Genomic DNA, 16,800 nt, shown 5'->3' with positions numbered 1-16,800 from the left:
CTTTTCACAACCTCAGGACGACAAACTGCTTTACAGCCAATGAAGTACTATTTGAAGTATAGACACTGTCTTAATTAGGGTTACCAACCCTCCAGGATTGGCCTGGAGTCCCCAAGGAGTGCCGATCAATCTCCAGGACACTTCTGTGTACAACCCTGGAGAAAAACCATCGGGGCATTAAAAGAGATTTGCATCTTTTAATCATTTTCTTTGAACATTTCTCTTTACCAGGTATAAGAATATTGGAAGTGGGAAAAGAATAGGCGATAAAAACAAAAAAACTGCGGATGCTGGAAATCCAAAACAAAAACAGAATTACCTGGAAAAACTCAGCAGGTCTGGCAGCATCGGCGGAGAAGAAAAGAGTTGACGTTTTGAGTCCTCATGACCCTTCGACAGAACCCATAGGGCAGGTTTTTCCAGTCAGTGAGCAGGGGGCGGATCCCACTCACCGATGTGTCAAATGAATCGGGGACACATCAGGCATGTGTCCCAACGTCACCCCGCTGAACTATCAACAGAACTAGGTGAATCCAAGGAAGGGGTGAAATTTAAGCTGGTTTAAGGTGTGTTTGGGGTGAGGGGGGGGGGGGGGGTGCGGTTTCAGTGGGGGGAGAGAAGTGGAGGGGGGTGGTGTGGTTGTAGGGACAAACAAGCAGTAATAGATGCAGATCATCAAAAGATGTCACAGACAACAGAACAAAAGAACAGAATTACCTGGAAAAACTCAGCAGGTTTGGCAGCATCGGCGGAGAAGAAAAGAGTTGACGTTTCGAGTCCTCACGACCCTTCGACAGAACTTGAGTTCGAGTCCAAGAAAGAGTTGAAATATAAGCTGGTTTAAGGTGTGTGTGTGGGGGGGCGGAGAGAGAGAGAGGTGGAGCGGGGGTGTGGTTGTAGGGACAAACAAGCAGTGATAGAAGCAGATCATCAAAAGATGTCAACAACAATAATACAAAAGAAAACATAGGTGTTAAAGTTGGTGATATTATCTAAACGAATGTGCTAATTAAGAATGGATGGTATAGCTCTAGTGGGGATGGGGGGAGCATAAAAGATTTAAAAATATTTAAAAATAATGGAAATAGGTGGGAAAAGAAAAATCTATATAATTTATTGGAAAAAACAAAAGGAAGGGGGAAGAAACAGAAAGGGGGTGGGGATGGAGGAGGGAGCTCAAGACCTAAAGTTGTTGAATTCAATATTCAGTCCGGAAGACTGTAAAGTCCCTAGTCGGAAGATGAGGTGTTGTTCCTCCAGTTTGCGTTGGGCTTCACTGGAACAATGCAGCAAGCCAAGGACAGACATGTGGGCAAGAGAGCAGGGTGGAGTGTTAAAATGGCAAGCAACAGGGAGGTTTGAGTCATTCTTGCTTTGTTCTGCAAAGCGGTCGCCCAGTTTACGTTTGGTCTCTCCAATGTAGAGGAGACCACATTGGGAGCAACGAATGCAGTAGACTAAGTTGGGGGAAATGCAAGTGAAATGCTGCTTCACTTGAAAGGAGTGTTTGGGCCCTTGGACGGTGAGGAGAGAGGAAGTGACGGGGCAGGTGTTACATCTTTTGTGTGGGCATGGGGTGGTGCCATAGGAGGGGGGTTGAGGAGTAGGGGGTGATGGAGGAGTGGACCAGGGTGTCCCGGAGGGAACGATCCCTACAGAATGCCGACGGGGGGGGTGAAGGGAAGATGTGTTTGGTGGTGGCATCATGCTGGAGTTGGCGGAAATGGCGGAGGATGATCCTTTGAATGCGGAGGCTGGTGGGGTGATAAGTGAGGACAAGGGGGACCCTATCATGTTTCTGGGAGGGAGGAGAAGGTGTGAGGGCGGATGCGCGGAAGATGGGCCGGACATGGTTGAGGGCCCTGTCAATGACCGTGGGTGGAAAACCTCGGTTAAGGAAGAAGGAGGCCATGTCAGAGGAACTGTTTTTGAAGGTAGCATCATCGGAACAGATGCGACGGAGGCGAAGGAACTGAGAGAATGGGATGGAGTCCTTACAGGAAGCGGGGTGTGAGGAGCTGTAGTCAAGGTAGCTGTGGGAGTCGGTAGGTTTGTAATGGATATTGGTGGACAGTCTATCACCAGAGATTGAGACAGAGAGGTCAAGGAAGGGAAGGGAAGTGTCAGAGATGGACCATGTGAAAATGAAGGAGGAGTGGAGATTGGAAGTAAAATTAATAAATTTTTCCAAGTCCCGATGAGAGCATGAAGCAGCACCGAAGTAATCATCGATGTACCGGAGAAAGAGTTGTGGAAGGGGGCCAGAGTAGGACTGGAACAAGGAATGTTCCACATACCCCATAAAGAGACAGGCATAGCTGGGGCCCATGCGGGTACCCATAGCCACACCTTTTATTTGGAGGAAGTGAGACGAGTTTAAAGAGAAATTGTTCAGTGTGAGAACAAGTTCAGCCAGACGGAGGAGAGTAGTGGTGGATGGGGATTGTTCGGGCCTCTGTTCGAGGAAGAAGCTAAGGGCCCTCAGACCATCCTGGTGTGGGATGGAGGTGCAGAGGGATTGGACGTCCATGGTGAAGAGGAAGCGCTTGGGGCCAGGGAACTGGAAATTGTTGATGTGATGTAAGGTGTCAGAGGAATCATGGATGTAGGTGGGAAGGGACTGGACATGGGGAGAGAGAAGGGATTCACGATAACGAGAAATGAGGTCTGTGGGGCAGGAGCAAGCTGACACGATCGGTCTACCGGGACAGTTCTGTTTGTGGATTTTGGGTAGGAGGTAGAAGCGGGCCGTCCGAGGTTAGGCGACTATCAGGTTGGAAGCTGTGGGAGGAAGATCCCCAGAGGAGATGAGGTCAGTGACAGTCCTGGAAACAATGACTTGATGTTCAGTGGTGGGGTCATGGTCCAGGGAGAGGTAGGAGGAAGTGTCTGCGAGTTGACGCTCAGCCTCCGCGAGGTAGAGGTCAGTGCGCCAGACAACAACAGCACCACCCTTGTCAGCGGGTTTGATGACAATGTCAGGGTTGGACCTGAAAGAATGGAGTGCAGTAAGTTCAGAGAGAGAGAGATTAGAATGGGTGAGAGGAGCAGAAATTGCTGCATTGTTCCAGTGAAGCCCAACGCAAACTGGAGGAACAACACCTCATCTTCTGACTAGGCACTTTACAGCCTTCCGGACTGAAAATTGAATTCAACAACTTTAGGTCTTGAGCTCCCTCCTCCATCCCCACCCCCTTTCTGTTTCTTCCCCCTTTTGTTTTTTCCAATAAATTATATAGATTTTTCTTTTCCCACCTATTTCCATTATTTTTAAATATTTTTAAATCTTTTATGCTCCCCCCATCCCCACTAGAGCTATACCTTGAGTGCCCTACCATCCATTCTTAATTAGCACATTCGTTTAGATAATATTACCAACTTCAACACCTATGTGTTCTTTTGTTCTGTTGTCTGTGACATCTTTTGATGATCTGCTTCTATCACTGCTTGTTTGTCCCTACAACCACACCCCCCCTCCACTTCTCTCCTCCCACCCAAACCGCCCCCCCCCCCGCAAACACACCTTAAACCAGCTTAAATTTCACCCCTTCCTTGGATTCACCTAGTTCTGTTGAAGGGTCATGAGGACTCGAAACGTCAACTCTTTTCTTCTCCGCCGATGCTACCAGACCTGCTAAGTTTTTCCAGGTAATTCTGTTTTTGAAAAGAATAGGCTGGTTTGGCTGACAGTCAAGCATCATCCAGTTGGATAATGAATCTTATTGCTTTCCGATTAGCATAGGAAGGCAGTATGTCAAAAAGGTGGATGTCTAGGTCGATCAATGGCAAGTGTGTGGGGCAAACCACGTGATGAAACCTCAAGGAATATATTCAATTACAGTTGGCAAATCTAGTCTTAATGCAGGAAATGCAGCAGCCAATTTCAAAACAGCAGCAAATAATTTGATAATAACCAGATAATGACTAGAATGTTAATGGTTAACATTCGCCAGGGCTCTCAACTTTTATAGAGGCACTGGGCTGTATTTTACCTACACCTGGGTAGCAGGAGCTGAGTGGTGGGGGGGTGGGGTGTGGGGGGAGGTGAGGCGAAGGGGTGGGGTGCGAATAAAGTAGTGGGGAGCCGAGCCTGAAGAGCTTCTCGTCTCTGTCCCGCAGTTGACTAAGTTTCCCAGCAGGAGGCAGGAGTGCGGCTACAAGGTGGATCGGTCAACCTGCCAAATTGAAGACCCAATTATGGACCATATCATGGGGCCGCTAGCATTTTACAGATGGTGGTGCAGTGTCCCATGCCCCGTGAGGAAGCTGCCAGTTTCAGCCCCCCTGCAACAGCTTGGGGCCCATCGAAGCAGTAGTCCCCATGGCCCAAAAAGGGGGCCGCGGGTAGGAAAAGCCGTCCCCGTAGGCCCAATGATCCCCCTGTCCTGTTGAGTCTACCATCCTCTGACCCCTGGGCTTTATCTTTTAAATATTTGTCCAAAGGCGCCTCGATGTTTCCCTGCTGCCTCGGCAGTGCCTGTCTCTCCTGGTGGAGCTGCTGAGGTTGCAAAGCCACTGGCCCTCTGATTGGGCCTCCAATATCAGGGGCCCACCTGCCATCCTCAGTTATATGGTGAGCCCACGTGGAGCCAATCAGAAGGCCGTCTGCAGTAAAATCACTGAGCCGATCCTGCTGCCTGCAAGTGCAGTCACGGCCCCCCATGTTCACCCTGACATTGGGGTCATACGAACATACATAAAAACATGCTAATCAGGAGCAGGAGTAGCCACTCGGCCCCTCGAGCCTGCTCCGCCATTCAATAAGATCATGGCTGATCTGTATGTAACCTCAGCCCCACCTTCCTGCCTACCTCAGATAGCCTTTTGCCCCCTTGTTAGTCAAGAATCTATCCGCCTCTGCCTTAAAAATATTTAAAGGCTCCGCTTTCACTGCCTTTTGATGAAGAAAGTTCCAAAGATTCATGACCCTGTGAGAGGAAACATTTCTCCTCATCTCTGCCTTAAATGAGCGACTCATTATTTTTAAACAGTGAACCCTAGTTATAGATTCTCCCACAAGAGGAAACATCCTCTCCAGACCCATCCTCTCAAGACCCCTCAGGATCTTAAAGGTTTCAATTAAGTCATCTCTTACTCTTCTAAATTCCAGTGGATACAAGCCTAACCTGTCCAACCTTTCCTCATAAGACAACCCACCCATCCCTGGTATTAGTGTAGTAAACCTCTGAACTGCTTCTAATGCATCTACATCTTTCCTTAAATAAGAAGACCAGTACTGTACACAATGACTCCAGATGTGGTCTCACCAGTGCCCTGTACAACTGAAGCATAACCTCCCTACTTTTGTAATCAATTCCCCTCACAATAAATGATAACATTCTATTAGCTTTCCTAATTACTTGCTGCACCTGCATACTAACCTTTTGTGATTCATGCACTAGGACACCCTGATCCCTCTGAATCTCACAGCTCTGCAATCTCTCACCATTTTGATAAAAAGCTTTTTTATTCTTCCTGCCAAAATGAAAAATGCCACATTTGTCCACATTATACACCATTTGCCACATCTTTACCCACCACTTAGCCTATGTAGTCCCTTTGTAGCCTCCTTATGTCCTCTTCACAATTTACTTTGCTTCCTATCTTTGTGTCATCAGTAAATTTAGCAACCATTCCTTAGGTCCCTTCATCCAAGTCATTTATATAAATTGTAAAAAGTTGTCCTGAATCTTATGGTAAATGGAACCAAAAGAGTTATTACAGTACAGAAGAAAGCCATTTGGCCCATCAAGTCCACACTGTGTTCTCTGAAGTAGCACCAGAGGAGCTTATATGCTCACTTGAGAGAGACAACAGATTCGACATCGCATCCTAAAGACAGCACCTCTGGCAATGCTGCACTGGAAGTGGTAGCTTCAATCTTCTGGAGTGGACTTGAATGCACAGATTCTTGTCTCAAAGGTAAGAGTAAGAGCCCTACCAATTGAGCCATAGCAGGACATCTAAATTAGAGGGGAGGATGTTACAGGCATTTGTTTTATGTCCAGCATTGACTCGTTCCTCATTCTGCACTGTACAGCTTCTGTTTGCTTTTCGCCATATTTGCCTCAATGACCTATATCTTTTCTGCTCCACTGCATGTTCTGCACCTGACTGGGAACTGTAAATTGAGTTAAAAAAAAACAAAATTCATCCAGTACAACTAAATAGTGCTGATTTTGCATGTAGAAATAAACAGCATGCTGTTTCTACCCACCACTGTCAATAAACTCTGGTGAATCCCACGGGCATTTCAGTTCTTGTTCTTTGCAATTCAAGTTGCCATTCTGGTGTACCTGTTCCCATTCCAAATAAAGTCTGTCAGCAGTGGCTCAGTTGGTAGCACCCTGGGTCCTGGCTTCCAGTCTCACTCCAGGCTAATCCTCCTGCACAGGACTGAGAGTGCTGCGCTGTTAGAAGTGCTGTCTTCCAGATGAAACATTAAATTGTGGTTCCCTTCTTCCTTCCTGGTTGGAGGTAAAAGATCCCATGGCATTATTCCAGAGCATGGGATTTCTCCTGGTGAGCTGGATGATATCCTTCATACAACATTACCAAACTAAGATTATCTGGCACCAGCCTTACTGTTGTTGGCTGGCACACCCCTCTTTACAGCATGTGCAATACTTAATTAGTTATAACGCACTTTGGGATGTTGCAAAAGACTATGGAAGGCATTATATAAATGCTAGTCTTTCTTTTGAAATTGATTGACAAGAAGTGCCAATCACTGGGAGCACGAACGCTATTGATTTCATTTCTTGACCTGTGCCCGAGCGTTATTTCTGTCAGGGGTTCCTATTCGTAGATGCAATTTCAATGTGAGTCATTGTTCTGTGTCACTGTGCCAGAAGCATAAAGTCATTAAAGCTACAACTGTTGACATTTTCTTTTCACTGTAACAAACAGCTTCTGCTGTATTATTTGTGTGGATTCCACCAGTTTCCTTCATCTTTATCTTCCTGAGCCCCAAACATGACATCTTACAGATTTCTTTTTCTACACCATGTGAAAATAAAACTTGGCACTCTCACTCTGTTTCCATCTCATTTGCGCCCAAGACCTCCGAAGCTCTTTATTCCTCCAGCTCTCACGTTCAAATCTCTCCATGGCCTTGCCCATCCCTGCCCCTGTAAAATCCTTCAGCCCAACAACTTTCTGAGAATTCTGTGTTTCTTCAACTCTGACCTCTTGTGCATGCCCTCACTTCCTTCACTCCACCATTGGTGGCCGTGTTCTGAAATCGCCTCCCTCGTCCTGGTGTCCGTTTATTTCTGGCAATGCTCCTGTGAAACGCCGAGGGTGCAATCTAAAAGCAAGTTGTTGTTGTAGCTTTTTTTTCTCCGGCAACCATCCCTATCCTCCATGATAGGGGAGCCCAACGTGTCAATGCAAAAAGACAAGGCTGAAGCATTTGCAATCATATTCAGCCAGAAGTGCTGTGTGAATGATCCATCTCAGCCTCCTCCTAAGGGCTCCACTATTACAGAGGCAAGTCTTCAGCCAACTGGATTCACTCCATATGATAACAAGAAACAGCTGAAGGCACTGGATACTACAAAGGCTATGGGCCCTGATAAGACCGTGGTACTGAAGACTTGTGTTCCACAACTAGTCACGCTCTAAAGCTGTTCCAGTACAGGTACAACACTGGCATCTACCCGGACATGTGGAAAATTGCCCAGGTATGTCGTGTCCATGATCTGACCAATTACTGCTGCATCAGTCTACTCTCAATCTTTAAGAAAGTGACGGAAGGTGTCATCAACAGTGCTAATCAAGCGTCACTTACATAGCAATAACCTGCTCAGTGCTGCTCAGTTTGGGTTCTGCCAGGGCCACTCAGCTCCGGTCTTGGTCTAAAGATGGACAAAAGAGCTGAACTCACAGAGGTTAGGTGAGAGTGACCGCCCTTGACATCAGGGTAGCATTTGACCAGATGTGGCATCAAGGAGCCCTAGCAAAACTGAAGCCAATGGGAATCAGAGGAAAACTCTCCAATGGTTGGAGCCCTACTTAGCTAAAAGGAAGGTGGTTGTGGTTGTTGGAGACCAATCATCGCAGCCCCAGGAAATTGCTGCAGGAGTTCCTAAGGTTGGTGTCCTAGGCCCAACCATCTTCAACAATGATGTTCCCTCTAACATAAGATCAGAAGTAAAGATCTTCATTGGTGCTTGCGCAGTGTTCAGTACCATTTGTGACACGTCAGATTGTGAGCAGTCCACGCCCACAAGTGGTAGTATTCCTATGCGTCTTCTCCCATGCTCTGTTGAGCCTGTTCACCATCTACAAGGCACAATTCAGAAGTGTGATGGAAAACTCTCCATTTCCCTGGATGAGTACAGCTCCAACCACACTCAAAAAGTTCAGTTACACTCAGGACAAAGCAGCCTTTTTGGCACCCCATCCATCAACTTAAACATTTACTCTGTCCACCACAGTGGCAGCAGTGTGTACCATCTATAAGATACACTGCGGCAACTCACAAGGCTCCTTCGAAAGCACCCTCCAAATCAGCAATCTCTACCACCTAGAAGGACAGGGCAGCAGACACATGGGAACACCACCACCTGCAAGTCCCAAGCCACTCACCATCCTGACTTGGACTATATTGCCATTCCTTCACTGTCACTGGGTCAAAGTCTTAGAACTCCCTCCCTAACAGTACTGTGGGTGTACCTGCAGCACATGGAGTGCAGCAGTTCAAGAAGGCAGCTCACCACCACCTTCTTAAGGACCATTAGGTATGGGCAATTGGGGATGGGCAATAAATGTTGGCTTTACCTGTGACACTCCCATCCCTTGGAAAAATAAAACCAAAAGTCAACAGGCCTTTTAAACCCAAACTTTACATCACCTACTTCTTAATCTATCCTTCTCATCTCATGGTCTTATCAATCTTGGTTTGTAGCCTGTACTGTGGACTTTTCCCCCTACCCAGCTTTGTCAATTAAAACTAATCTCACAAAGAGTTGATATGGTTTCTGTAATGTATAATGGACAAGTGCGAGCAATTCCAAGCTGGCAATTTTCAGTACCATTTACTGCTATTTATAACTACCCCTTAAAGCCCAAAGTGGAACAGTACCTTGACATCACTTTCATGCATTGGCTTTTCTACCTCCCATGGCATTGCTCACCTTGAATCAGGGGTATGTTGTTTTATGCTATGCAACTGAGGTATATCATCAGGCTCACTAATGCATTAAGACTGAATTCTTCAAATTGTATTCATATTATAGATCATTGCATGAGCATCTGTGATATTCCTGGCCTTGAATTCCACTCTGGACATGCATATGCATGTAAATATGAAGGCTTCGGTTGCAATTAGAAGTGCATTCAGATTTGTAATTTAACCTTGTACCTGTTTAAGAGGCCATTGCACACATGAAGTTGAGCTGGGATCATACTCCAGCTTATAGTTATATGGGAAGTAGAACAAGGAAGTGTCAGGAGGAAAAATAAAGCAATGCTGAGGTATACCAAGGTGCGGAGCAAAGGTTCCCAAACTGTGGGTCGAGACCCGGACAATATTTTAGGGTCACGAGCTCCAAGGCAACAATGGTGGGCATGGAGCTCGGACTGAGTTCCAACAGCTGCAAGGCCCCCTTATAAACGTGTGTGTTTGTTTTCTGTGTGGCCTCATCATGCGTTCTCTGAGGCCCGATTGCTGCTACAGCCACAGCCTGTAAAGACTGCTTTTCTCAGCAGTTTCACTCCACCCCACTTCCCCCGCTGAACAGCTCTCAATCCTCCCCACCAGCCCAGCAGCTCTCTAATCCCTCCCGCCGAATTTTCACCCTGGGGTCACACAAAGTCTGAGACTTTAAAATGGGGTCGCAGCAGGGCAAAGTTTGGGAAGCATTGGCGTAGGGGGTAAGTGTGGGCAAGATTCTGGGCATGGGTCTTCTCACTGCCAATCCTAGGTAGAGTTACAACCCGAGATTGCCCTATATGCAGAGGGTGGGAATCCCCGATTTGTCACAACGCCAAAGGCTCCACTTTGTGCCCTGGGTGGTGACTCCCTGGTAGCACTCACACTTCATAAAGATTGTGCCCACAGGCCACTTTCGACACACTTGGGAATAACACTTGGGCACAGAGCTGGGGGAGGTGTCACACTGCCAAAGATGCTGCTTTTTTAAATAGAGATGTTGAGCCTGGGTCTCACGTCAGCCTTCTAGGGTGAATGTGGTGAGAGCGGTGTGTGTGAGAGAATTCCGCAGGCGGTCTGAGGAGTCGAGCAGGCTTGTACTCTTGGTGTCCTGACCACCATTAAAGGAAAAGGAGAACTATCAGCCACCCACAGCAGAGTTTTCTCCCAGTGTGAGACTGCAGCATTGGGTATGAACTGCTGCCAGCAACAGCAATAAGAACAGACTTAGCGAATGGGATTAGGAGTGAGTTCTCAGCATCAAGCAAAGCAAGCTGCCTTCTGCAACAGCGAATTCAATCACCTCGGGGGATTAAAAAAAACTGCACAAATTTGCATACTGAATATACAGCTGCGTTCTAAGTTTCTTTTTTATTCTTTCATGGGTTAATGGGCATTGCTGGCTAGGCCCGCATTTATTGCCCATCCCTATTCGCTCTTCAGAAGGTGATGCTGTCAGGGAGAGAGTTCTAGGATTTCAACCCATCAACAGTGAAGGGATGACAATGACAGAAGTATTTAGATGAGCGCTTGAAATGCATACAGGACTATGGGCCAAGTGCTGGAAAATGGAATTAGAATAGATAGGTGCTTGATGGCACGGACACGATGTACCTCATGACTTTAAAATGCTTCACGGTTCCTGCTAATTTTTGTGCTGATGCATCACAAAAGACGTGGCGGTATAACAGCTGGGTACCAGCCAGCACTGTTCCCACATAGACACTTAATGTCCTAATGCTAAATCTTTCTGCGCTGACTGAATTAATGTCTGGAATGACAGCAAGCATGTTAAGGATCCATAAAGGGGCGGCACAGGTAGCAAAAGCAGCATTATCATGGATCAGGAATGTGTTATTTTTAAATCTAATGAATAACACCGAAGATCAAATCTATTTTAGTGGATGGAAAATCATAGCTTGTGGCTGAGTAATATCCCCACCCCCCCCCCCCAACACCCCAAACCCCAAAGTCACACAGGGAGACCTTGGCGTAGGGTATTGTCACTGGACTAGTAATCCAGAGACCCAGAGTAATGTTCTGGAAGACACAAATTTGAATCCCACTATGGCAGATGGTGGAAGCTGAATTCAATAAAAATCTGGAATTAAAAGTCCAACGATAACTATGAAACCATTGATAATTGTTGTAAAAATCCATCTGGTTCACTAATGTCCTTTCAGGAAGGAAACCTGTTGTCCTTACCTGGTCTGACCTACATGTGACTCCAGACTCACAGCAATGTGGTTGACACTGTAAATGGCCTAGCAGGCTACTCCGTTGTAACAAACTGCTACAAAGACAGCAAAAAAGGAATGAAACTGGACGGACCACCCGGCATCGACCTAGGCACCAGAAACAATGACAATGGCAATCTCAGCCCTGTCGACCCTGCAAAGTCCTCCTTACTAACATCTGGGGGCTGCCAAAATTTTGAGAGCTGTCTTACAGACTAGGCAGCAACAGCCTGACATAGTCATCCTCACGGAATCATATCTTGCAGATAATGTCCCAGACACCACCATCACCATCCCTGAGTATGTCCTGTCCCACTGGCAGGACAGACCCAGCTGAGGTGGCAGCACAGTGGCATACGGTTGGAAGGGAGTTGCCCTGGGAGTCCTCAAAATCGACTCCAGACCCCATGACGTCTCATGCCATCAGGTCAAACATGGGCAAGGAAACTTCCTGCTGATTATCACATACCGCCCTCCCTCAGCTGATGAATCAATGTTCCTCCATGTTGGACATCACGTGGAGGAAGCACTGAGGGTGGCAAGGGTGAAGAATGTACTCTGGGTGTGGGACTTCAATGTCCATCACCAGGAGTGGCTCGGTAGCACCACTACGGACCGAGGTGGCAGAGTCCTAAATGACATAGCTGCTAGACTGGGTCTGTGGCAGGTGGTGAGGGAAACAACAAGAGGGAGAAACATACTTGACCTCATCCTCACCAATTTGCCTGCCACAGATGCATCTGTCCATGACAATATCGGCAGGAGTGATGATCGCACAGCCATTACGGAGACAAAGTCCCACCTCCGCATTGAGAATACCCTCCATCATGTTGTGTGGCACTACCACCGTGCTAAATGGGATAGAATTCGAACAGATCTAGCAACTCAAAACTGGGCATCCATGAGGTGCTGTGGGCCATCAGCAGCAGCAGAATTGTACTCGAACACAATCTGTAACCTCATGGCCCGCCATATCCCCCACTCTACCATTACCATCAAGCCAGGGGGTCAACCCTGGTTCAATGAAGAGTGCAGGAAGGCATGCCAGGAGCAGCACCAGGCATACCTAAAAATATGAGTTGTCAACCTGGTGAAGCTATGAAACCAGATTAATTGCATGCCAAACAGCATAAGCAGCAAGTGATAGACAGAGCTAAGCGATCCACAAGCAACGGATCAGATCTAAGCTCTGCAATCCTGCCACATCCAGTTGTGAATGGTGGTGGACAATTAAACAACTGACTGGAGGAGGAGGCTCCACAAATACCCCCATCCTCAATGACGAAGGAGCCCAGCGCAGCACTACAAAAGGTAAGGCTGAAGCATTCGCAACAATCTTCGGCCAGAAGTGCCGAGTGGATGATCCATCTCAGCATCCTCCGGAGGTCCCCAACTTCACAGATGCCAGTCTTCAGCCAATTTGATTCACTCCATGTGATATCAAGAAATGGCTGAAGGCACTGAATACTGCAAAGGCGATGGGCCCAGACAATATTCTGGCAATAGCACTGAAGACTTGTGCTCCAGAATTTGCCACACCCCTAACCAGGCTGTTCCAGTATAGCTACAACACTGGCTTCTACCCAGCTATGTGGAATATTGCTCAGGTATGTCCTGTACACAAAAAAGCAGGACAAATCCAACCCAGCCAATTATTGCCCCATAAGTCGGCTCTCCATCATCAGTAAAGTAATGGAAGGGGTTATCAACAGTGCTAACAAGCAGCACTTGCTTAGCAATAGCCTGCTCACTGATGCCCAGTTTGGGTTCCACCAGGGCCACTCAGCTCCTGACCTCATTACAACCTTGGTTCAAACATGGACAAAAGAGCTGAACTCCCGAGGTGAGGTGAGAGTGACTGCCCTTGACATCAAGGCAGCATTTGACCGAATGTGGCATCAAGGAGCCCTAGCAAAACTGGAGTCAATGGGAATCAGGGGGAAAACTCTCCGCTGGTTGGAGTCATACCTAGCACAAAGGAAGATGGTTGTGGCTGTTGGAGGTCAGTCACCTCAGCTCCAGGGCATCAATGGTGGAGTTCCTCAGGTTAGTGTCCTCAGCCCAACCATCTTCAGCTGCTTCATCAATGACCTTCCTTCCATCATAAGGTCAGAAGTGGGGATGTTCGCTGATGATTGCACAATGTTCAGCACCATTCACGACTCCTCAGATACTGAAGCAGTCCATGTCCAAATGCAGCAAGACCTGGACAATATCCAGGCTTGGGCTGACAAGTGGCAAGTAACATTCGCACCAGACAAGTGTTAGGCAATGACCATCTCCAACAAGAAAAAATCCAACCATTGCCTCGTGATGTTCAATAGCATTACCATCACTGAATCTCCCATTATCAACATCCTGAGGGTCACCATTGACTAGAAACTGAACTGGACTAGCCATATAAATAATGTGGCTACAAGAGTAGGTCAGGGGCTAGGAATCGTGCAACGAGTAACTCACCTCCTGACTCCTCAAAGCCTGTCCACCATCTACAAGACACAAGTCAGGAATGTGATGGAATATTCCCCACTTGCCTAGATGAGTGCAGCTCCTACAACACTGAATAAGCTGGACACTGTCCAGGACAAAGCAGCCTGCTTTATTGGCACCACATCCACAAACATTAACTCCCTCCACCACCGACGCACAGAAGCAGCAGTGTGTACCATCTACAAGATGCACTGCAGGAATTCACCAAGTCTCCTTAGACAGCACCTTCCAAACCCACAACCACTACCATCTAGAAGGACAAGGGCAGCAGATAAATGGGAACACCACCACCTGGAAGTTCCTCTCCAAGTCACTCATCATCCTGACTTGGAAATATATCGCTGTTCCTTCACCTTGGAGCGTCCGAAACTGGTTCACGGGCTGTTGAGTACTTTCAGAGTGCTCTCGCTGTGGAAGCGCAGGGTCCTTTGTCTGCATCTCCCAACCCGCTCTGGCTAAAAAGGGCTACTCTAGTGCGGTTTGTGGAATCTTGCTGTACACACTCGACTTCTGTTTCCGCAGCGAGCGCACTCCGAAAGGACTTAGTTGCCCGTGAACCAGTTTCGGACGCCCCAAGGTGAGTCCACATTAATTGGAGACGGGGTAAGGAAGGTATCATTGAAAGACATAGCGGGATAGAGTTGCCAGTGCGTTGCTCCGGCCACCAATGTTGTACTCACCCAGCAGATCTCAGGTACAGACGCCAGTTCCTCTGGCTCCTCATTCTCCGGGAATGCCCGTCTTCCCAGCAAAGCGGCCATTCATTTGCTGTCCCTCGCCACTAACCAATGACTGGATGATCCCTTTGAACCGGAGTGGGCTGAGGGATACATTCTAGCAGCCTGCACTCCCATCTTTCGCATCCATCTGAGAGAGGGGAGGGGCTCGTTTTAATGAAAGACAGCGCCTTCGACAGCGCGGCACCCCCTCGGTCCTGCACTGTCGTGTCAGCCTTGGTTTGCGTGCTTGAGTCCCTGGAGCTGGGCTGAAACTGAAACCCTTCCGACTCAAAGGTGACAATGTCAACAAGGGAGGACTGAATGATAAATGAGTATATTGAAAATACGGGAGCACGGAAACAAACAGAATCGCCAGCCCATATGCAAACCCTCTATTATTAATGGGAGACGGGGTAAGGAAGGTATCATTGAAAGACATAGCGGGATAAGAGTTGCCAGTGCGTTGCTCCGGCCACCAATGCTGTACTCACCCAGCAGATCTCAGGCACGAATGTGTAAACTCTTCGCGGTTACCCCGATCTGAGCCAATCTCCCGCTCCCCGCGGGAGTTAGCCTATTTAAGGGGCATTTTAGGATCTCTTGACTCCACCCCGCTCTCAAAGCTATTTCCCTTTTCAGTGACTCAGTCAGCCGCTGTCTAAACCCTCCTTTCCAATTATCAGCTCAACTGCTTGTCAAGGCAAACGGAGCAGTAAAGCTTGTCCGGCAGACTCCAGCTGTTGTTACAGCAAACACCTAACCGCACGCCCAGCTCCACACGGTGGGTGGCAAAACAAATCAAAAACGAGGAGGGGAGGGGAGGGCGAAGCTGAGGATTTTTAAAAAATCTATGGTATAGCCCAGCAATGTCCTTCCCCACCCCCGGGTGCACTTTCTGCTTGGATGCTAAGCATACCTGGCCCTCAACTGGGGTAAATGGGATGGGTTCCTAGGCTGATTGAGAGGGGAAACAGGGGCACCCCTTCCGCCTTCTGCTGTGGATGAAGGGTGAGAGTGCACTGTGCGATGGCTTCCATAGTCGAATTGCCAGCTGGCACCAAGCTTCAAGGCTCGCAGGTGGATGCTGGCGGAAAGCTACTTGTGACCCTATCTCAGCAGGGGTGTGCACCCTTGGAACCCTTTTTGCTGGCTTTTGGCAACTTTTCCACCAAGGTAGCGGCAGATGTTTGGAGGGAATCCCACTATGGGAGGGGGGGGGGTGTTGGGGGGGGCAAGAGGGGGGAGCTATACATTCTGTAAAGCCGCTGTTAGTAATTATCTCTGGAATAAGTTCAGACAATTGGGAATTTTGAAGGTGTGGTCTCAGGAGGGTGCTGAACACATGCAGAAGCTCCACTGCTAACATACTTAGGAGTCCCGAGGAGATTCCAGATTATTGCTGAAAAAAGAGACATGTTGAAGCTTTTTGTCTTGCACTCATCAGGACACTTTACAAGAATAAAAGGGGAAAACAACAATTTATACTGTGTGTGAAGATAGTGCTGATTGGTTGGCAAGTGGACTCTGATTGGTAGAGGCATTGCGATGGAGAATGCACATTGTTGATGACTGACAGTTAACTGTCAAGCATTGTTTGTAATTTAAACCAGGCTGCTTGGCTCTGATTGGTCAAAGCATTGCCCTGAAGAATAAGTCAGTGAATAGCTGTCACTTATTTGTTCAGCTAAAACAGGCACATTGTGTGTATGTGTCCTTTCTGCCTGCAAAGAACTGAGCTCTGTATTAAAATATGGAGCATCCAGTACATGCAAATGCAAATGTACCACACTGCGAGCTCGAATGACAATCTTAAATTGGTCGTCAGCGTAATTCTTAGCACACTGAGGATTATTTAGCAAACACTGTCCAATCGCAGAATAACATCTAGCACAGGCTTGTTGGGTACAATCTGTACCTTGCCCGCAACAAACAGAGGCTGGGACATGTTGTTTGATACGATCTGCTGGTCTTTGGGACATACGGCCTACATACCTGTCATCACACTGGCACTGAAATTCATATACCACATTACTCATTTGTGTGATAGGCAGAAAATCTTTTTGGCTTGACGGCAGCATCCTGTTAGTGGTGAATACCACTCGCGTTGCAGCGTGAAACAGCTAGCTTTGCCTGTTGCTCAAATCTTTGCGATACCATGCCCTTCCAGGGTAATCTGAGGTGGACTGGGCACTTTTCA

The 16,800-nt window shown here is 47.6% G+C and overlaps 1 protein-coding gene across 2 annotated transcripts in view; it reads right to left on the bottom strand.

Annotated features, from left to right (window-relative positions):
- Positions 1 to 15,301, bottom strand: part of LOC121284479 (interleukin-5 receptor subunit alpha-like) — a 50,453-nt gene extending 35,152 nt beyond the window's left edge. The window contains exon 1 of one of the 2 annotated variants that reach the window (XM_041199990.1): positions 15,095 to 15,301. The gene's annotated coding sequence lies outside the window, so the exon portion shown is untranslated. Of the gene's footprint in view, positions 1 to 14,564; positions 14,691 to 15,094 lie in introns of those variants that run through there. The other variant, XM_041199991.1, reaches the window with a different exon arrangement.
- Positions 15,302 to 16,800: the final 1,499 nt, after the last annotated feature.

The sequence above is a fragment of the Carcharodon carcharias genome, chromosome 11 (genome assembly GCF_017639515.1).
Source record: "Carcharodon carcharias isolate sCarCar2 chromosome 11, sCarCar2.pri, whole genome shotgun sequence".
Lineage (NCBI taxonomy): Eukaryota > Metazoa > Chordata > Chondrichthyes > Lamniformes > Lamnidae > Carcharodon > Carcharodon carcharias.
This window is presented reverse-complemented; position numbering and strand designations above follow the sequence as displayed.